Source organism: Diospyros lotus, chromosome 3, assembly GCF_014633365.1.
Source record: "Diospyros lotus cultivar Yz01 chromosome 3, ASM1463336v1, whole genome shotgun sequence".
NCBI classification, from domain to species: domain Eukaryota; kingdom Viridiplantae; phylum Streptophyta; class Magnoliopsida; order Ericales; family Ebenaceae; genus Diospyros; species Diospyros lotus.
This window is the reverse complement of record NC_068340.1, coordinates 10,641,252-10,664,808: the sequence shown is the minus strand read 5'-3', so window position 1 is coordinate 10,664,808 and position 23,557 is coordinate 10,641,252. Positions and strand designations below refer to the sequence as shown.

The 23,557-nt window shown below is 37.0% G+C and overlaps 1 pseudogene; it reads right to left on the bottom strand.

The window, feature by feature from the left end:
- Positions 1 to 5,178: 5,178 nt before the first annotated feature.
- LOC127796609 (uncharacterized) lies at positions 5,179 to 7,438 on the bottom strand (annotated as a pseudogene).
- Positions 7,439 to 23,557: the final 16,119 nt, after the last annotated feature.

The following is a 23,557-nucleotide window of genomic DNA, read 5'->3' as shown; positions in this document are numbered from 1 at the left end:
TGAATGTTCTTAACACTTGGCTCAAGCCAAAGAAGCTTTCAAAGCATACTTCCTCTATACTCTAAGAGAGTATTCTTATTTTTCTATCTTTTGAATATCTCATTTCTTTATGAGAAACTATTTTATGGTTGAATGCTTAAACTATAACAACTTTTTTGAGTGTTATCTTGTATCAATCTCTATCTTGTTTAAGTTTAAAAGGTTTATGCTTGAGCCATTAATGTAAAGACCCGCTAACCCAATACAAGATAGGAACCAAGCACAACTCGAACTAGATCATTTTTTTTTTTTTTACAATATAAAATAATCTTTATCATTTACATTCCATTAGGCTATTCCCAAGAGGAATATGATAAACTCCAAATAATAAAATACAACCATTAGAATGGCACAAATTATCCAGTCGACAAATGCTCCCAAAACCTTTTATCCGGGTGAGCTCTGTACACATCTAACCCAACTCATCATGCTCTACTAGGACCTTTTTCATTCTTCGTTTTACCTGCACTTGGAATGTTGTGAAAAGAAAGAATGAGCCACAAGGCCCAACAAGTATAATACAATGAAATAGATCATGAGATATGTCATAACAGAGACTTAGGAAACAAATAACAAGCAATATATATGGTAGGATCGTGGCATAGAATAATACAGGTAGAATTGCAACATAAACATCATGGACAGATTTACAACCGAGACCAGCACATCCTACCCAAATAACAACTCCTACCATAGCATAGACAAAACAGACACCAGTAGCCTTGCTACTATATAGTCTCTGAAACTCATCTAATACTCTAAGCACAATCAGCATTATCTTGAGATATCATAGATTCATGTTACAAGGCACTTAACTCTGGGCCTATGAACCCAATCCACTCTGCGACGCAAGCACCTATTTGTGATGCCACACGTTAAGTATACAGTGGCCCCATCAAAGTCGTGCTCTCAATTCATTCTCAATTCTGCGGCGCTAGCCCATACCCGTGATACCACACGCCGATATGACATATTTGTATCGAGTACAATCGATACTATGCATAACTTTAGATATGGTGGAATCTCTAGGAGGTGTCGTAGTAGGGTCCTTCTCTTATCAGTCTTACGATCATTTGATTTTTACCACCACCATAGTCTACACCAGCACATGAATTCATACAATTCATCTTATCCCTTCTTAGAGTTGTAATTAATAAATGTGGATCATCATCTACCCCGCCCTAGTCCGTACTAGGCGGTATCACGAGTCGTAGCTCCCACGGTCAATACACGTCACTGACATCAAATGTGGACTATCATCCACCCCCTCATTAGTCCATACTAAGCGGTATCATGAGCCATAGCTCCCACGGTTAGGCACAAACCCACCGGCATTAAATGTGGACCATCATCCACCCTCGCCCTAGTCCGTACTAGGCGGTATCGTGAGCCGTAGCTCCCACGATCAGGCACAAGCCTACCGACATTAAATGTGGACCATCATCCACCCTCGCCCTAGTCCGTACTAGGCGGTATCGTGAGCCGTAGCTCCCACGATCAGGCACAAGCCTACCGACATTAAATGTGGACCATCATCCACCCCCGCCCTAGTCCGTACTAGGCGGTATCGTGAGCCGTAGCTCCCACGGTCAGGCACAAGCCTACCGGCATTATTAGGATATCCTTTGTTCACAATCACGTTTAATGCTATACAAAATAATTTAAAGTGAACACATGTATGCCTCCATGTCTTAAGTATCCTTACCGCCGACCACATGGAATAATGCATTTTCAAAATACTATTAACTCCCATCTTAGCTAAGGAAATTTCCATGTTAGAATCCCCTTCTAACATGCTTTAATACATTCCGTGCACCCCTAAGGTTCCCTTTATGCAAGCACCTCAACCACTCCCAAATGTTGGTTGAAATTAACTAGACTTGACTTGAAAACAATGTTATACCATTCAAATATTATCCAAATGATCTTAAACTTATATAAAAACAAATCCTATCAAGTCTAGTTTACAACTCTTCAAACGGTTCGTCAATCCGATGTCTATACAAAAAGTTATGGTCAAAACTGTATAGGGTGCGCAGGCTGAACCCAAGTTTCGAAACTTGCGAAACGTGTTTCGAAACCTAGTAAACAGAAACTTATGTTTCGAAACTTACTAGACATGTTTCGAAACCTAGAAACCAAAGAGCTACATTTCGAAACCTACATGCCATGTTTCGAAACTTGGCAACGGGGAACACCCAGAAACCGCTCATAGATGCCCCAAATCTCTTCAAAACCATCCCAAACCTTCCAATACCCCATCAAACTCCAATCACACTCTTATCCCTCATCCCAAAGGGTGCTACAACCTCTATTTCAAAACCCACATGAAACCAATGAAATTAATTTGAGAAAAAGAGGTTTTACAAAACTTTTGAAATAGGAAGCTATACAACATTCCTTTAAGAAAAACCATGAGATTTGCTTGACTACACCCTCCACACATCAAGCCCAATGAATAGGATGAGGAAGAAAAGAGAGGAACTTGCCTTGCTTAAATGGAAGATCCTTTGGAGAAGAAGATGTTGAGCTTCAAATACTCCACCAAAGCTCTTAATCTTGACTACCAAACCCATTCTTGAAGCTCCAAATAAAGAAGAAGAAATTGGGAGATAAGGGAGAAAGGAGAAGAAAGAAACGAGAGGGAGATGAGAGTGAATGGGCTTTCTCTCTCTTTCTTTTAAATATCCCTCTTTCCCAATTTGACCTCTCACCATAATACAAATGCCCTCCTTATCCCTTCTTTCCTTTTACCCAATTAAATAAATGGAAACACATATAAATATACACATACAAGGCCCAATGGCAACCCCATTTGCCTCCAATTTGAAGCCCACAATTGTGGACTTTTCCACATTTAAATTTTCAATCACTTGGCCTTTGACTTTTCAACAACTCTCTTACTTTAAATTTTCAATTTTACTCACTTGGCTTTACTTAAACCTTCTCACACACACAATTTATTCATTTTGGCTTTTGTAACATATTAAACATTCTAAACATTTATATTATCCATGCCCAAAATACGCCGCATATAAAAATAATTCAAAAATGTCAAAATGTTCCAGACCCCCTTATCAGGTCGTTACAATTAAAAAGCATTGTGTAAAAGGTTATAGTTGCTCCTTTGTATATGCTATATAAAAGGTTATTGTCGATCTAGTAAAAAATAAAGATTATAGCTACTTCTAGTAAAAAAATGAAATTATAGCTGAACCTGTAAAAGTTAAATAGATTATTGAAATTCTTGGTGAGTAGGCAAAGTAGTGAATGTAGGCAATTGGGCCGAATCACTATAAATTTGTTATGTGTTGCACTCTTTCCTTTGATTTTATTTCAACAACTTTAATTTCAACAAAGTTAAATTTCTTGCATACTCATTTAGAATTGGTTTCTCATACATTGTTCATTATTAGTTTTATACTCATAGCATTTGTATTCAAAGACATCAAACTCCAAACAATTTTTGTATAAAATTTCTTTTAACCGCGAAAGTTTTAAAACATCAAATTCACCCCTTTTTGGGTGTACATTAGGCCATCTCCAACCCACCTTCCTATCTCACTTTTTATTATATTATAAATAATTTACTCCCTATTTTGATTTTGTCTCGAAAACTGGGTGCTCTAACCATACTTCTTATTCTCCTTTCTATTTTACTCTCTATTTCATTTATTTATTTTAATAAACTTCATTTTTATTTATTTTACCTTCTCTATAATTTTCATGCATACACAAAATTAATAATCAAATATACACATAAATAAAATTAATAATTAAATACACAAAATAATCAAATACACATATATAAAATTAATAATTAAATATACAAATTAATAATCAAATACATAATATCAATCTTCCAACACAAAAAAAAATAAAAAAATTTCCCAAAATCTCACAAACCTATTTGCTACTCAATCAACTCCTTACCTTGTCGCCATTCTGCTCACCATCTTTGCCTTTGCTGGTCACCGTTCTGCTCGTCCACCTTCACTGGTTGGCATTCAATGCTTGCAAGTCGTCTTCTCTATTCTACTCATGTAGCCGTTGCTGCTACTCACCAGCCGTTTTCTCCTTGTTCCGAATCTAAGTTCATCGCCGTTGGGTGGGAGAGAGAGATAGTTGAGCAATTTGAAACTCAACAAATATTTGGTTAGTGATAAGAAAAATAGAAAGTAGCGTTAGTGCAATTTCTGAAGATGGCCCTAAAACTTTTGGCTTGGCAAACAATTCCAGCTCATGTTGGAGATGGCCTTATATTCTTTCATTATCCAAATTTCTTATATAAAATTTTTATATATATCAGTATTTGAAAAAGTGATTGTTGCATAATTTGTTTTTCTATATAGATTTTTTCTTACTATAAATATTTTATTAATATAAAGTTTCTGTATAAATTCTTAAAAATTACTTATGCAAATTTTTATTTATATTAAAATGTAAACTTTAATATTTATTCCATTTTCCTCAATTTTCTTACAGTTTTCTTAATATAAATTAACTTTGACAATTTTTTCTTAAAAATATTCATAAGGATAAAATCGTAATAAGAAATTTCTCTCTTACAATTTTTTTGTATAAAATATATTACAGTTTATAGATTTTTAGTTTCTGAATAAAAGCTCTAAATTTTTTTAATAAATTGTTAATATCTATTTGCACATTTTTTAACGCCCAGAGATGGGAGAGAATTTTCTGTTTTTTCAAACAAATTTGTGGTTAAGTCTCCACCAAATATTTTATTTTATTTTATTATTATTAATAAAAGGTGAAATTAGCAGGTGAGTGATGATAACTTCAAGTGTAGTTAATAGCCAAGTCGGTCACTTTACACACTACAAGTTAACTTTTAATTGGAGGCGAATTTGACTTAGCCTATACCTATTTACCTAACTACACCAACTTCGTGGCCCAGATGGCTTGACTGGGTATCTTTTATTTTTATTTATTTTATTATATATTTTTACTTAGGGTCGGGTTCAGCTTAGACCATAGGCACATAGGGTTTATAAAGTCGTGGGCCATTTGGGCTTGTGTTTTGTTCCTAAATTCCAATTGGATTTGGGCAACGTAACCTTTAATTGGGCCTCATTTGTAAATACACTTGGGCCGACCAAATTTGGGCCTACTTAAATGATCGTTGATACGTAGCTTTATCTTGCTGTTAAGGACTGGATTGAATGACTATTCCTTCCAACAAAGCACAGCCGAGGGCAGCTGATTGATGAATGCCCAAAAGGGATCATCTCTGAGATGAGATCACTACATTCTTATGTATATTTTCTGATAGAAATCTGGAAATCAAAGTGCAAGAAGAAGTGGCTGATCCTATATATACATTCATGATCAATCAAGAACCACAAGTTTCTGGTACTCTTCGCCGGAAATGGCCTTTTCCATGACGGACTCTGGATTCAAAGTCCGACCTTCCAAGAACACATTCATCAAATTCTTCGAAAACCCGCTCACAAGCGCCACCCCTTTCTGGTTCCCAGGAACCGGCGTCGCGTTCGAGTTCCTCAGGTTCCAGAACACAATCTCTGGCACAACAGACCCGTACCCCTTCTCTGTAAATTTCCTTACTATGGCCTGGTAATCTGTTTCCCAGGGATGAGCCGAAGCTACATCGAACTCCATGTCGCTGAACACGAACACTCGTTTGATCATCTGCTCTTCGCTCAGGTTCCCGTTTACGGCCACTTGTAGAATCAAGTCGAATACTTTCTGGAAATCAGTGTTCATTCCCCATTCCATCGCCCTCACGAACTCTGTCTTCGATCTCAAATTCTCGCCTTCTACCTTCTGAAGCTTTGGATTGGGGCTAAAGGTTATGAGCTTCCCCTTCCAAGGATCTTCGCTAAGTTCTGAGACCAAGATGCCGAGAGCTACGCTGACCTCCATTGGAATACCGATCATACTACCGGTAACATCACAAACTGCGAGACAATTGTTAAGCTTGCCGTTCCTGGAGAGGTCACCCACCATTCTCTTCCATTGAAGCTCTGCAACTTGGCCGCCATCTTCCTCGTACAGCGCTGCGATGATCTCGTGCGGCAGCAACGCTCCGGCAGCGATCTTCGCTTTCCCGGACTTCACTCTCTCGAGATACTCCTCGAACCGGTCTTTGTCGTGCTTCATGAACTTGTCTTTATACATTTTCATGGCGACGGAGGCGACTCTGTTGTACGGGATTGCGTTCCACTGGTTAGCGCCGATATAAACCTCCGGCAACTCCAATGCTTTTCTCAGCGGGACGAGGAGTTGCTTTCGCAAACGATCACGGACACGGTAGGCGTAATAAGCGTCTTCAATTCCTTCGTATTCTGGATGAGCATCGCGAGGGAAGACCCTTCTCGCTATGCTCTCGCACAGCAATGTTGAGCGGTCAAAGGAGGAGTCCAGAGAGGGGCACCATTTCGCGGCGAGGCTGATCTGGTTTGGTTCTTCAAGCACTGAATATCTGACTTGAGACAATCGGCGAAGTGGTCGGAAACGCGGTCGTGCAAGAACTGGTAATCTGGGTCACGGCTGTACAGCTGGACGGCTTTCTTGGCTTTGGAAATTCTCTTTTCTTCCCTCAGATTTCTCGCCGTCTCTTTCTCCATCTCAGCCCTCTTCGACGCCGCCATGACCCTTGCCTCCTTGCTCTCCTTCAATGCTGGCGACCGCCTTTTCGACCTCTTCTGTTTCTCTCCTCCAAATCGAAATCCAAATCTTCTCCTCCGCCCATAACACCCTGGCCTCGATAACTTCCTCCTGGCATGCTCTTGCCTAGCTATCCGGCGAACCTCGGGACCTTCAAGAAGCCGGTATAGAATCTCTGGCAAGTCCTTGAAGTACCCGAACTTCGCATGAGAGCCCACATTGCAAGCCAAAGTTTTCGGGTGGTGCTTGTGCAGCCATAGCGCCGCCGTGTAGAAGCCTTCCTTGTCCGACTTGCCGGTGCCGCGAACGCCCCTCAGGTTGCAGATGAGTTTGAGGGCGGTCAAAGGGTTGTGCTCCCAAGCCAGTCGGAGACGATGGGTCAGGTCCGGCGCCGGCGTATCTGGCATGATGTGAAAGAAGAAATCGAGACAGGGGTTTCCGGTGGAGAGGAACGTGGGCGAGCCGTTTTCGGTGCAACCCATTTGTGGGTTTGGGAAGGGAGTCATGGAGTTGAAGTTGGCTACTAACAGGTCCATGAAAGGATCACCGACTGTGGCCGAGCTGTGGCCGGCCGGGGGATGGTTGTAAATCTCCGGTGGACCGACAAGGGAAGCCATTGAAGATTTGAAAATTTTCAGAATCTGATGGGGGTGAATCAAATTCCCGTTGTGATTGCGAAGATGGAAGATAAAAGATGGCAGATTGCAGGGACAGGTCGGGTGGCTTGGCCATAAATAAGGTGAAGGTTTGATCATTATTTGGAGCCCAAGGATTTAATTTTGTTCTTTCAATTTTATTCCTATTTTATATCGCGCCCGACGTTTACTAATCCTCCGGTCGGTTGCCTTAGCGCACGCTGCAGGCGTCCAGTTGTCCCCGACGTGAGCTAACTGAGTCCCTTTCATGAGCCCATGTACCCCTTAGTGTGGGACAAATAATATAATAAAATTCTTAAATCTTATATTAATCTAACACATTTGCTCTCCTTACAAATATTTTTATTTATTTTAAGTCCTAACCGCCACATACACATAGTGATACACATACGGGTCCTTGAATAGTCCGTCAAATAAATTCACTAGCTTTGACAATTTCAATCAAGAACATTCTGAAGATCTTTAATTAATTAATTTCGTCTCGCAGCAGCTGGCATTTATTTACTTTTCTAGAATAATAATACTCTCCTTCTCTGCCAATCCATCAACCTCCCATCTTCAGTCAAATTTTCAAAAATAATTCTGCACCCATGTAATGTAATGTAATGGTCAAATTAAGTTAAAAAATTCTAACCATCTTAAATAAAAATTATAAAACTAACTGATAATTGATGGAAAAAAAGATCATAAACCATCCATCTTCAGTGTTAAAGTACATGAATTGTTTTATAAATTATAAACAACACTGATGTGCTTAGTACATTATATTTCTATTTTTCAATCGAAAAAAAAAATAATAAGATTTTTAAAACAATATCCATATTTTTAATTTTTTATCTGATAATCATTTTTAAAACTAAAATAGATATTCTTCTCATTGTTAAAATATTTTAGAAATAATTACCAACTAATTGTTCAAATATTTTAAAAATAATTACCAACTAAATATTTATTTTTTTATTCTTTTAACACAGCACCGATGCTTAAACATAAGTGGATATTCATTCTTACATTTCAAAAATTTAGATGTTTTTAGATAATATTTTTAAAGTAATTAGTAAATAATTAATTGTTTCTTGAACTTGTTAGCAAAGTAGACAGTTGACAACTACAGTAAAGCAAATTATAAAAATATTCATATAATAACATTTTTATTTTTCAATTGAAAAATAATGACATTGAATAATATTTTAAAATAATTTCCAACTAACTGAACTTTATTTTTTTTAATTTTCCATATGATAAAGATGTTTAAAGTTAATAAATATTCCTTCAATTCTAAAATATTTTGAAAATAACTACCAACTAATTGATTTTCTTATGTCCCAAAATTGTGATATATTGAAATGTTATTTTTGAAATTTTTGCTCTCTAATTTATAGTATCTTGATGTTTGTTAGCATAGCAAATAGTGTTAATTGTCAATAATTCATTGTTTAAAAATGTTTATTTGATGATATTTGTAATAGCTAATATTACATGTTGATCTTTTTAATTTTATTCTTAAGACATGTTTAAAAGTATACTTGAGGATTGAAAAGAATCACCAAGAGTTGAAAATAAGTCGATTCGAGGGTTAATGGCTCAACAAGTTAAGAAAGTATAGAAATAGCACTAGGGATGCCTTCCAGCCTTGGAAAGTCACATGTAAAAATGAGATTATAATAAGAAGCTCAAGATGAGTTTAATTAGTGGCATGATCTAATCTCAAAATTGGGATAGTATTGTTAGTGTTGTGTGCTCTAATATTAGATTTGGATGACATCTAGCTAACGTGTAACTAGTCACATTTATTGTATTTTTGTATATATTTATAAAAGACAAGTTTTCATCATTCATGAGCTTTCTAGTTTAACACATGAATGAGTCCCTAGATATTCTGTTTGAAAATCTTATTCTCAAGGTGTTGAGACTGTGTGACAGGATTCTCTGGTAACAGGATGTCTTAAATTATTCATAATCTTTAGATTCTTTGGATGATGACTCTTATTAGTCAAGTATGGACTAGCATAGGAGTTACTACCTCGTTCAGTATGAGATACTGAGGGGATGGTGGTGTGTCACAAGCCACGTGACATGAAATGTAACTAGTAGACCTATGGGTGGTTATTGGGGAATAATCAGTGGAATATGACATCAATGACGGACCACATTGCATGGTGGATAATGGTCTTGTCGTCAGGCTGCTATGGTATGTTGATTATTAGACTTGAACCGGCATTGTTGTTTTGTACATTAGTGTGCATGATTTTCTAATGAACAGAACCATCCAATCTGGAGGTCGAAAGGTTCATCTATGCAGTTTCGTATTGCTGGTATATGAAGATAGGTGTTGGGAAGTGGATATGTCGCTCTCGTCAGTAATTGACGGGGTGAATGTCCTATGTGATTTACTGTTAGTGTGACAGGACAATCCCTGGCTATGGTGATAGAATATTAAGAAATGAGTTTTTTGAGGTGTCATCTAGTCACATTGACGAGGTCAAACACATAGTTATTGAGTTTGTGAGTTTATCACTCCATTACTCTTGCTAAGTCCAGACATTAGGTGATGGAAGAATTATAGCACACGATAAGCATTAGCCATGATAGGTTCAATTGAAGTGAGACTTCATTACCACCCATGCTGTCCTGAACCATAGTTAGACGTTATTTAGGAACTCTTAAATCGTCATTGAGATATGGAAAGATCCCAGTGATAGGTCAAGGGGTTGTCCGAGGAGGTGGTGGACGTTTCTGGGGTAGAATTAAATTAGAGAAGCAAAGAGTTTACTGCTTCACTCCTGCGTCGTTTTCTTTTGCTGCTTCTGTAAATTTTGTAGCCATAAAAAATTTAATATGCGTAATAGTTACACGAGGGAAATCTGAGATGCAGGTACGGGTGATACGACAACCCCTTTGTCTAGCTCAAGAAAGAGAAATTGGAACAATATCAGACAGCGTACTAGGTGTGGACCAATTAGGACCACCATATCGTGAGGTGGAGCGGTCTCAGTACAAAAACAATTTATGTACCAACCTTACATCGGGCTGCAGGTATATGTGTATTTATATTCATCAAATGAATATGTGTGTTGTTTAAATACCCAAACTGCGTACATGATGTGTATGTATATATTTCGCTGCGCATATTTGATGTGCATAAAAATTTAAAATTCTCCATACAGCTATACACGGGATTTCCTTCAGTGGTATCAGAGCCTCAGCTTGGTATTTAATGTATATATGTGGTTGTATGTGTCTAATATATCATTTGGTTAGCATTTGAATGACTTACAGTGCTGAATTTTTGATTCTTCATCACAGAGAGTTGACTTCTCAGATATGGCAAAAGTCGACTTCTAGGTGCTGAAGAGTCGACTTTTGTTTACTACAGTACCCAAACAGTGTGTTCTATTTGCTTCATTGTCATGGTTGTGCGGTAATTTGCATTGGACACTGACACAAGGATTTAGACGTGTGTTTGGATGTCGGGTTGTAATATTTGACATATGTGGTATACACAATTTCAAAATTGTTTTGAAATAGTAGTGAGAGTGGATGTATTTTCAGGATGAGCATGGGCTTGGTATGAATGAATTAATGTTACAATGTTTCGATAGTTTATTCAATATGTAATAATTATTCATTTGGGTATGTTCTAAGGCATAAGCCTCCACTAGGTTCTTTTAGTCTTTATTTTACAAAAGTTGTAATTTGAAGACGGTGTCAAGGAGTTGGCAGCAGCAAGAAGTGGTCAAGCAAGCAGTCGATCAAGAAGTTGATGTGTACCACAATTTAAACTCTTGAGGCTCAGGTTTATTCTGTGGGCAAGCCTATGGTCATTCTGGTTATTTATTATTCATTTTATTATACAATGATTTTGTGATGGAATGAATAATGAGTGTATGATGAGACATTAAATAAGAAGCTCGAAAATCTTCTCATTGCATTAATATTATATCTAAATGGTGAATCTAATTCATCGTGGCTTTCCATTATCGTAGGGGTTCATAAGTTTGAGTGGATGTGCCCAATAACTAAAATGTGAGGGTACATTCATGAAATATTGTTTGATTGCTCCTATTAATCATGAGATGAGGTGGTGTTCAACGGGTCTCACCTAACCAAGTAACTAAAATGTAAGAGAGGGTGATGTTCAACTCATTGCACTTAGCCAGACAGTGGGTGAGATCTAACTAGTCTATCAGGCCAAGTAACTAAAATATGAGGTTTATGATGGGTTAAAAGCTAAAGGTCGAACTTCGCATATGATGTGGTGGCAAGTGTTGCCTACTAAATTATAAGCGTACTCTAAATAACTAAAATGTGAGGAGTATTCTTATGAAAAAGAATTCGACCACCTGCTATTGGATCCTGATTATAAAAGGATCACGTTTCTTGCTTGGGAAGTGCAAGATTTGAAAAAGTTAGTGGTAGTTTCCATTTGTTTAAAGACCTTAATAAATGGTGTTTTACAAAGATATAAGCTAAAATATCTATTTATTTTCTACAGATTAAAATGGCAGGACTAAATCTATAACACCCCGCTCTCCCAAAAGGGCGTTACGTAATGTAAGATTCTGGGGATATAATTTTTTTTTTCAAATAAAGACCCATCACAAAAATCGTTCCTCGAAGATCCCGTTACACCTTCTTAGTATATCAACTATGAACCATCAATAAACTAAGATAGGTACATCATCTCAAATGTGGAAGCTAGATCGAAACCTTAACAGGTCATAACCGAAACCACTTTATTTATAACATAAAGTCGAACCAACATTTACATGATGTTCTCAAAATAAACAACATAACTGAAAATGACATGAAAGGTAAAGGGCAAGAATGAGTTCTTGCGATTGCCTCTTCTTCTTCTTAGAGCAAATCTAAGTCTAGGACAAAGAATATGAGTGTAATGGGGGTTGAGAAAGGTGGTAAGCAATCAGAGACAAAGGGTAAGGAGGGTCAAGGTAAGGGTAACTGTTACTTTTGCAGACAGAAGGAACATTGGAAGATAAACTACCCCGACTATTTGAGGAGCTTGAAAGGAAAGTGTCCAGAGGGTTAAGGTATGATTCCTCAATTGCGTGTCATTAAGACTAATCTTATGATTGGTCGATACCTTGCTTCTTAGATTGTAGATTCTGGTGCTACTTCTCATATTTGTTTATCTGCGAGGATCTCAGTTTAAATAGGGCGCTTAAGAAGCTCGAGATGGTCTTAAAGGTTGGCAATGGGGTAAGCATTGCTACATTAGCTATAGGGATTGCTTCTGTATCTTTACCTTCTAGGCATGTGTTAGTACTGTATGACTATTTACTTATTCCGAATGCGATTCAAAATGTTGTATCTATTCCACAGCTTGTGTGACATGGTTATACATTTTCTTTTGCATGTAATGAATGTTATATTTTGTATAATAATATGTGTGTGGGAAGAGTTGTGATGGTAAACAATTTGTACCTTTTTGGAAACACATGCATGTGAATATAGTCAACAAATGGTTGCTATACCTAATGCCATGGTAAATGAGAAGCGTCCTCGAGATAATCATATAAATCCCAAACAATTATGGCACTTTAGGCTGGGTCATATCAACAAGAGCAGGCTTACAAAGTTAGTTTATCAAGGTTTTATTTGTGATTTATGTGCTGAACCCTGGCCAACTTGTGAGTCATGTATTTTAGTAAAAATGACCAAGTCTTCTTTTGTTGAACAAAGGGAAAGGGCTACTGAACTGTTAGGATTGATACATTCTGATGCATGTGGACCCTTAAATGTTATGGCCCATGGTGGTTATATCTACTTTGTATCCTTTACTGATGATTTGTTACAGTATGGTTACATGTACTTAATGAAGTACAAGTATGAGGTCTTTGAAAAGTTCAAGGAATTTAAGGTAGAAGTAGAAAATCAAACAGGAAATAGTATTAAGATTCTTCAATCAAATCAAGGATGTGAATACTTGAGTACTGAGTTTATTGATTATCTTAAGTCTTATGGTATAGTTTCACAATGTACTTCTTCTTATACACCACAATTGAATGGTATTGCTGAATATAGGAATCAAACTTTGTTGAACATGGTTCGGTCTATGCTAAGTTACACAGATTTGCCAATTTCACTGTAGGGATATGAAATTCTTACTGTAAATTATTTGATAAATCGAGTTCCGACTAAATTTGTCTCGACTACTCCATATGAGATATGGGTTGGGAAACCGATAAGTCTCAAGCATGTTAGGATTTGGGATTGCTTGGCACATGTAAAAAGGTCGAGGATGGAGAAGTTGGTTCCTAGATATGAGAAATGGCGATTTATGGGATATCCTAAAGATAGTTTAGGGTATTATATATATTTTTCGATTGACCCAAGGATTGTGGTTACCAGACATGTTATTTTCTTAGAAGAAGAGTTCATCTAGGAGGGTGGCATAGGGAAGAAGTAGATTTGACAGAAGAGGGGTCTTTTGTTCCATAAATACTTGAAAAGATTATTGATCCAGATGAACCAAGTTAGGTAGATCATCCACAAGTTTCTCCTAGGTTTGGTAGAGTTCCCCATCCTTCGAATCAATGATATGGTTTGTCGATGAAGAAGATACATGAATTGTTCTTGTGTGGGGACAATGACAAGTTTGTTGACCTTACCACCTATGAGGAGCTGATATGTGTTATCGATGTCTCAAAGTGACAGATAGTTATGGAATCTGAGATAGAGTCCATGTACTCCAACTAAGTCTGGGTCTTGGTAGATATGCCTGCAGGAATTATTTTTGTAGGATGTAAATGAATCTTCAAGAGAAAGATCAGTGCTAATGGATAGGTATCCACATATAAAGCATGATTGGTGGTAAAGAGATATCGTTAGTGTAATATCCCAAATTTTTTAAAGGGCTCAAGAGTAATTTCAACTTGGCCCATAGGTGAAATTATCAAAGGATTAGGGGTTTAAGTATATTTTTTTATAGTTATAAGTGCCGAATTGACTGAAGGGAATGCCCCGAAGTGTAATTGTCTAAGAAAAATGATATGATCTAGATGAACGTTCTGAAGTAGGATTTATGGTATTAAAATAAATCAAAATTGTGACAATTTTCGGTACAACTAAAATACAGCTATGATTTAGGCTAAAAAACTGAATTATCGTAGGGGGCTTCCGGTAAGTCAACGAAACCCTGAAGTGATTTCGAGATGAAATAAAGGTCTTGTGAGGGCACATGGATGAAATCGATCTTTATCGAGTAAATGTCGGTTATTAATTTTGATAAAACGAGATATTGTGTGGCTTGAGGGTAATTATTTTAAGATCTTGGATGGTCCAAGAGTTATTATCAAAATCCCTAAGTGAAATTAAGGAATTTTGTGAGGATAATTAATGAGAGTTGGAGGTAAAAATGTGTAATATGTATATATGTATATATGTATGCGCATGCTACCTGCATAGGATTCTCTCAGATATAAGATCTGAAATGTAAAAAGAGAGGCTGAGAATTGAATGTGAGATCGAGAGAGTGAGAAAGAGAGCTGGAGAGGGCTAATCTTGGTGGCCAATTGTGGCTGACTAGTGAGCTGCTGCGGGAGGCAATAGTGGCCATGGCTATGGCTGCTTGGAGTGGGCAGTTGCGGAGCAGTGAGTTGATGCGAAATAGGGGCGGCGGTAACGACCACATCGGCTATGATGGTGGCTGTGGCGATGGCCGAAAAGGCCGATGATGGCTGAGGGGAGCAGCCAGCGGCCATGGCTAGCCGCAAGGAGGCAGGGGCAGCGGTGCACGCAGGGGCGACCGAGAGTGGTGGTGGAGTAGCGACCGGCGATGGCGCACGGCAGCGCTGGGAGCAGCGACTGGCGTTGGCACACGGCGGCATTGGGGGCAGCGGCGGCGGGCAGTTGGTGGCTAGTTGGCATGGATGGTGCACACAGGTGCTTGTGCAGGTGAAAAAGAAGAAAGAGGAGGAGGGAGGAGGAAGAAGGGAAGAAAAAAAAAAAAGAAAGAAAGAAAGAAAGGAAAAGGAAAAAAAAATAAAATAGAAAAAGAAAAGGGAAAATGTGGAAAAAAATAGGAAAAATTCCAAAAAATTCTAGTAACTAATTTGGGGCTTGAGAAGCATGCCCGGAGCCAGGAAATTGATCGAGCACGTATTTTGAGATCAGGGCAAGTATACCGAGTAAGCCTGAGAGGTTAAGTTAAGGTGAGTAATATTTCTTAGAAAATTTCAGAAAAATTAGGAAAATTATTTTATGAATTGTTATAGTGAAATATTTGAAAAATATTTAGTTTGTACTTATTGAGGAAAAATAGGAAGAAATAGAGAGAAACATAAAGAAAATACAAGAAATTATGAAAAAAATAGGTTTTAATGATTATTTAAATAAATATTAGATGATTAGGGTGCTTTGAGGCTTAAGATGAAGTGACCTGTGAAAATTTTAAGGTTGCACACAAATCGAGGTGATGCACATATTTCGAGGCAATGCACGAATATCAAGATAGCTCGATAAGTTTGAGAGGGTAACTGGTTCAACCCCAAAAACCTGATTTTATGTAAATGGTTTAATCATGTTGTCATGCCTTGTTGTAAATACGTTATGTAGATTGCATTTACATGCTATGATGAAGTAAGCATACATTCACGATGAAATTTATAGTCATACAATGCATGAGTTCGGGATTAGAGACTGGCACCGTTGTTTTGCCAAGAATGCACCCATACATCTCGGTCTGGTAGGGAGACTGTAAAAATGACGGTCATAGTAAGGTGCGGTCGACCCAAACATAAGAGTAATGATGATATGTGCATTACATTCATACACGTACATTAAATGTTTTGTTCCTTTACTTAGATGATTCATCATCTAACTTGGGTTTTGCCTCTAGAATATTCAAACGTTCCAGATGGAGATTGTAGGAAAAATGAGGATGAATGAGGCATGAAATGACACTTAGCAAAGTACATGATGAATTGAATGATGAGTTGAATGTATGTTATGTAGCCCATGTATTTAAGTTTTGCTACTTTGAATTCTGAATGTTTTGAGGAATGATGATGTATAACCTCATTTATGGTTAATGATGATGTATATCCTTATTTGTGATTAATGTTAAGATGTTAGGTTCGATTCTACCTTCCGCAATTGATGTTTATGATGATTCTCTTTTGAGATAAATGTATGAAAATTTTGGCATGGATATGAGGAATGATATGGTTTAACAATAGTTAGTTTGAAAGAAAAAAAATTTATTATCCCAGAATTGTCCTAAGTTATAACACTCTTGGAAAGTGGGGTGTTACAGTCAGTGTTAAGAAGTTGACTATGATGAGACTTTCTCACCTATCGCGATGCTGAAGTCCATTAGGATGATGTTAGCTATAGTTGCTTATTATGACCATGAGATCTGGCAGATGGACGTCAAGACGACTTTTCTGAATGAATTTCTTAAAGAAGAGATCTATATGAAACAACCACGTGGATTTGAGTTCGTTGATCCACGTCAGGTGTGTTTGCTGAAGAGATAGATTTATGGTTTGAAGCAAGTATCGAGGAGTTGAAACATCTATTTTGATCATGAGATCAAACAGTTTGGTTACGTGAGAAATCCGAATGAGCCATGTGTATATAAGAAGGCTAGTGGGAGCGATATTGTCTTCCTAATCTTATATGTGGATGATATTTTAATTATGGGTAATAGTGTGGACATAATGATGTCTACTAAGGCTTGTTTATCTAGAGTATTCTCCATGAAGGACCTAGGAGATGCCACCTATATTTTGGGGATATGACTTTAGATAGAGTCAAGAAATTGATACATTTCTCCTAGAGCCTGTACATAGAGAAAATGCTAAAGAAGTTCAGCATGGTAAATTCCAAGAAAGGACAGTTGCATGTCTGAAATGGAGTTCATCTCTCTAAATGAATGTCCTTGAATACTCCTAAAGAGAGGGATCGTATGAGTAAGGTACCTTATGCTTCAGCGGTTGGGAGCTTTATGTATATGATGATATGTGCAAGGTCGAATATTGCATTCGCTATGAGTGTTGTAAGCCGATATCAGTTCAATCCCGATGAGAGTTACTGGTTCGCAGTGAAGTATATTCTGAAATACTTATGAAGAACTAAAGATATGCTCTTGATTTATGGAAAGGGTGATATCTATATGGATGGATACATAGATTCAAATTTTCAATCGGATATTAATGATCACAAATAAACATCTGGTTTTGTATATCTCTTGAATGGTGGTGTTATGAGTTAGAAGAGTTCCAAGTAGAAAATCTTAGCAGATTCCACTACTAAAACTGAGTATGTGGCGACATGCAATGCTACTAAGGAAGCTGTTTGGATCTGAAAGTTTCTTTCGAAGGTTAATGTGGTTCCATCTGTCGAGTTAGTGGTCCCGTTGTATTGTGATAATACTGAGGATATTGCTCAGGCTAAGGAACCCTGATCTCATCAAAAGTCCAAACACATTGAACGTCAGTTTTGCTTGATTTGAGAGATTATAGCACGTGAAGATGTGCGGTTGCAGAAAGTAGATTCAACAAACAAGGTTGCTAACTTACTCACCAAGGCTATGACTCAGTCACAGCTGGATCGACATCTTGAGAATATGAAATCTAGTACCTGTCAATGGTGAAGCACTAGATGTACATGTGATGAAATTAGTATTAGTGCAAGTGGGAGTGTTAGTGTTGTGTGCTCTAATGATAGATTTGGATGACATCTAACGAGCGTTTAACTGGTCATATTTATTGTATCTTTTTATATATTTATAAAATGCAAGTTTTCATCATTCATGAGCTTTCCAATTTAACACATGAATGAGTCCCTAGATATTTTGTTTGAGAATCTTATTCTCAAGGTATTGAGACTATGTGACATCATTCTGTAACATCCCGAAATTTGAGTATTTGAAGTGATTATTGAATAATCGAGTATTTATAGAAAATATTTAATTCTTGGGTTTTGGGGTGATTTATTAAGTTATGTGAAGTTTTATATTAATTTTGGTATCTTGACTTTTAAGGTTATTAATGAATATTAAAAAAATTTGGAGAAATATTTATTTATTGTGTTTAAAGGAAAAAATGAGAAATTAAGGTAATTAATTATTTTATGTGGGAATATGTATGGAATTATTAAAAGAAAATAAATTAATTGATTTCTGAAAGTTATTGGGGTTAAAGAGAAATTTTGGAAATTGGAAATGCCTTAAAAATAATTCTTTTTTGTGATAAGGAGCAAGGAAGGCTGTAGGAGATATGGTAGGGGGTGCCAAGGAGGAGGGAGAACCAAGCAAATGCAGCTGGGTTTTTTAAATACCCAGTAGGCACGCCCAAGCGCACACGCGGCCCCGTGGGGGTCCATGCACGGGCGGCCAGGTGCGCGCATGCGCGCCACGCAGGGCCTGCGTGGCCCTACTGAGCACCCACATGGTTGGCACGTGCCCAACCCTCCATTAGCCCCCCCCAAAATTAGATTTTTTAATGCACCCTTAGCCCTATGTTATTGCCTTCCCTTGGCCTATAAATAGGCCATAACATTGAGTAAAATGGGAGATTTTGGGGGGATGTTTTGGGGAGAATTTTGGAGAAATTAAGGAAAAATCTGTCCGTGTAAGTTTGGGCTGTGGCATAGCAACCTCGGTATGTTGCAAGAATTAAGAAGATATTTAAGGCAAGTTCTCTTTCTAGTTTTTGCAAGTTCTTATTCCTATCTTGCAAGTTCAGTTTATCCCTCTTCTCAAGTTCATGTTTTTAATTTGCAAGTTCTTATTCCTATTAAGGCAAGTTCTTCTTCCTCTTTGTTCCATTTAAGAGGCAAAATCTCAATTTTCTTATTAATATGCAAGCTCTTAGTTCTTGATCTTTTAAATTGCAAGTTCTTCTCCTATTTTACACGTTCGGTTCATCTTTTCTCAAGTTATGTTTTAAATTACAAGTTCTATTTTATAACTCTTGTCATTGCAAGATCCTACCACTTAAATTCTAAATTCCATGTTATTTTCCTATTTTACACGTTATTTCCCTTTTGCCAGTAAATTATTCCATGATTTACACTTATACCTATTGAATCTCAAATAGGGTTTGTATCACCCTATCTTTCCTTGGGAATGATGCTTTATTGTGGACATGCAAGAGTTTGATGTTGTCTTGCATGAATGTTGCCCCATTGTGCGTATTGTTTCATTAATTGCATGCCAATTATATATGAGAAGTTATTACAAATATGCATGTTATGAGGATGCATGAAGCATGTGCATGAAAATGGTTTTTAAATAAATATATAAAGGCCTCATGATGCGCGTAGCGGACAAGTCCGCGGGATATATCCGCAGAAAAAGTGTTGAGCTCAAAGTCGGACTTTGGTCCCAAGTTTATGTTATGGACTTCGGTCCCATGTTTATAGTTCTAAAAAGTACTACATATGAGCATGGATGCATGTATCATCATTTTATCATGTGAAAGTACCCTAAATGGCATTCATGTCCCTTTTGCTTCTTGTTACCCATGACTCTTATGCTCGCTTTTTTCCAATTATACTTGGTGGGCCTTGTGGCTCATGTTTGCTTGCATCATTCCAGGTAAGGGTAAGGCTAAAGTAGAGGGCAAGCCAAGTGAGACAGGATCCATGGGGTAGTAGTGTGTACAGAGTCGTCTCAATCAAAGGTCCCTTGGGGTGTTTGTGTTGTGTAAAATTAAATTATGCTTGTTTTTGTTTTAGATTGTACCCTGAGGGGATATGGTGGGTTATGGAACGTGATATGGTATGTAATATTGAGTTGCTCTTGTTTATGCGAGCATGTGAACACTATTGTGTTTGTCCATGAGTAAGAATGTATGAGTGTGGCTTTCGTTGTTAAGGAGAATGTGTAATGTTTTAATGGGTTTTGGCATTCATGTTATCTTGTTGTGGGTCCCTAGTTAGGGGTGCCTACACATTCTTTAGTAACATGATGTCTTAAACTATTCCTAGTTCTTAGATTCTTTGGATGGGGATTCCAATTAGTCGAGTATGGACTAGCACAGGGGTTACCGGCTTGTTTAGTATGAGATACTGAGGGGATGGTGGTGTGTCACAAGCCACGTGACATGAGATGTTGCTAGTAGAGCTATGGGTGGTTGTTGGGGAACAACTAGCTTAATGTGACGTCAATGATGGACTACATGGTATGGTGGATAATGGTCTTGTCGTCAGTATGTGATGGTGTGTTTTCCTTGGATTTAAACCAGCACAGTTGTTTTGTATATTTGTGTGCGGGATTTGTTAATGAGCAGAACCATCCAATCTGGAGGTGGAGAGGTTCATCTATGTTGTTCCATATTACCGGTATATGGAGACAAGTGTTGGGAATATGATTTGTCTCTCGTCAGTAATTGATGGGATGAACGTTCTATGTAATCTACTGTTAGTGTGACAAGACAGTCCTTAGCTAGGGAAAATAGAGTATTAGGAAAGGAGTTTCATGAGGTGTCATCTAGTCACATTGACGAAGTCAGACACACAATTACTGAGTTTGTGAGTTTATCACTCCATGACTCTCGCTCAATCGGGACGTTAGGTGATGGAAAGATTATAGCACAACGTAATTGTTAGCCGTAATAGGTTCACTTGAAGTGAGACTTCACTGCCACTTATACTATTTTGAACTGCAGCTAGGTGTTATTCAGGAATTCTCAGATCTCCATTGGGATATCTGGTGATGGGTCAAGAGGTTGGTCGATACTGAAAGGGGTTTGGATGCTATTTGATTGCTAGCGGGTAGTGAACTTATGAAGTCACACACCGTATAGTGTCGCATTTAGTAATCACATCTTATGCCCATAGCGTCTTAGGGATTGATGGGTCAAATGTTAACTTATTGGCTTGGGAAGTCGATTTTTTTTTTTTTGTTTGCAGAAATTGATTTTCAAGGCTACGAAAGTCAACTTTTGCCAAGGCAAAAGTCGACCTTTAGTCACAACTGCCATCCAAATTGAAATCCCATGTGGCGTGAAATTGGAAGGCTTAGCTGGGGAAGCGATGGATGTTTCTGGGGTAGAATTGAATCGAAGAAGCAAAGGGTTTACTGCTTGAGTACATATGCTTTTTCTTCTTTTGTTGCTTTTATAAATTTTGTATCCTCCAGAAATTTAATATGCGTAATAGTTACGCGAGGGAAATTTGAGATGCGAGTACAGGTGATATGATAACCCCTGTGTCTAGCTCAGGAAGGGAAAATCAGAATGGTATTGAACAATGTACTAGGTGTTGACCATCTAGGACCACCACATCGTGAGGTGGAGTGGTCTCAATATAGAAACAATTTTTATACCAACCCTACATTGGGTTATAGGTATGTTTGTACCAAGCTGCGTACATGGCGTGTATGTATATATTCCATTGTGCGCATCTGATGTGCATAAAAATTTTAAAATTCTCCATACAGTTGTACACGGGTTTTCCTTCAAGTGTTAGCATTTTATGTAAACAATGTCACTTCACACTCAAGAGGGGGTGAATTGTTTATTTGTGACTTTTAAAAATTTGGGGAGGTTTTTAAAAATAGGTAGCAAAATAGTGAAATATAAACAAAAGAAACAATCAAAATATACTAAAGATAGAAGAGATTTTAGAGTGGTTTGATAGGTTTGAAATCCTATGACACACCTAAGAGGGGGGTGAATTGGGTAATCAAAAAAATTTGATAGAACTTGAAAAACTTTTTGATAGGTTTTGGTGATTTAAAACATAAAACATAAAACATACAAAATGACAAATGTAAATCAAGAAAGATAAATATGTGAATCAATTGAGGAATAAACGAATGCTTGAAAAGATAAAGATAAAAAAACACAAGCACAAGAGAATACAAAGATTTATAGTGGTTCATCTTAACCAATCCTAATCCACTACTTTAGTTCCTCACTAAGGATTTTTCAACCCATCTACTAAAACCTCATACTTAATCAAGTAGGCCCTTTAGTGCAAGATTAGAAAATTATAAACCTCTTGCTTATACAAGCAAACCCTCTAGCACTTAGCTAGGTATTTCAACCCCTTGCTTTAAAGAGCAAGTTCTCTAGCACAACAAGTTAGGAAAATAAGAATAATACAAATGTAAGAGGGAAGTTAAGAGTTAACACTCTTTGTTACAAATTCTCTCAAAATGAAAACAAGACTTAAGAATAAATTTACAATGATAGAATGAAGCCTTGAAGAGAAAAATACAACAATGAAGGCACAAATTCTTGTAAACTCGAATAAAATGATTTGTAATCTTTATATCAACTCATTCCCGTTTATTAGCCTTCTCAAGTTCATCTATGACTTGTATTTATAAGCATTCTAAAAGATTCAAGAGAAATATAGCCGTCTGTGACTGTTGGGATTTAAAAAATTAGCCGTTGGAGACTTTATGCAAAACAAGCTGTCAACATAAGAAATGAGATAGTCGACAGAATTAAGTAATAAAAAAATACTTAGTTGACAAAACAAAAAGTTAGTCAACAGAAACAATTTCTATATTCTGTTAGTCGACAAAATGAAGGAGATAGTCGACAGATGCAAGGGCTTAGTCGACTAAATCAAGCATTTAGTTGACAATTTGAAAGTATTTAGTCAACAGAATGAAGCGGTTAAAGAAAGCAAAAAAATTAAATTCATTATAAATATATTTTTGCACGCACAGAAAAATAAATAAACATCTAGGAGGAAAGGCAACGCACGCGCGCGCGAAAAAGAGCTTGCCTTAGCTGGGTATTCGAGATCTATTCTTCGGCAGCACACTTTGATTTTGCTTTTGTAATAACATATATAAGCTTGTATATATATATAATTTTGGTGTGCCTTTATATATCAAAGAAACATGCAGCTTGAGTGGTTCGATGCACAAACTTAAATCTCCTAGGCGTAGGTTTGATTCCTTTGGCTACCACTTGAATATATTTTTTATTTTTTTTATTTTAATTGCTTTTGTTATTTAATTTATGTTTAAGCTCTTTGAAAAATAATTTTAATACAATATGTTTAATCAAATAAATATACAAGATATTTTGGTATTGGATTTACTTTTCATTCAACAATTTTGATTAAATAAAAATATAATATTTCAAATGTCATCAATAAATTTATAACAAGATTTTTGATATTCAATTGATAAAATTATTATTATGCTTAATTTGTCACATAAAATTAATTTAAAACATATAATTAATAAAATAACTTCATCATCAAAATTTATCTCTCCCTCA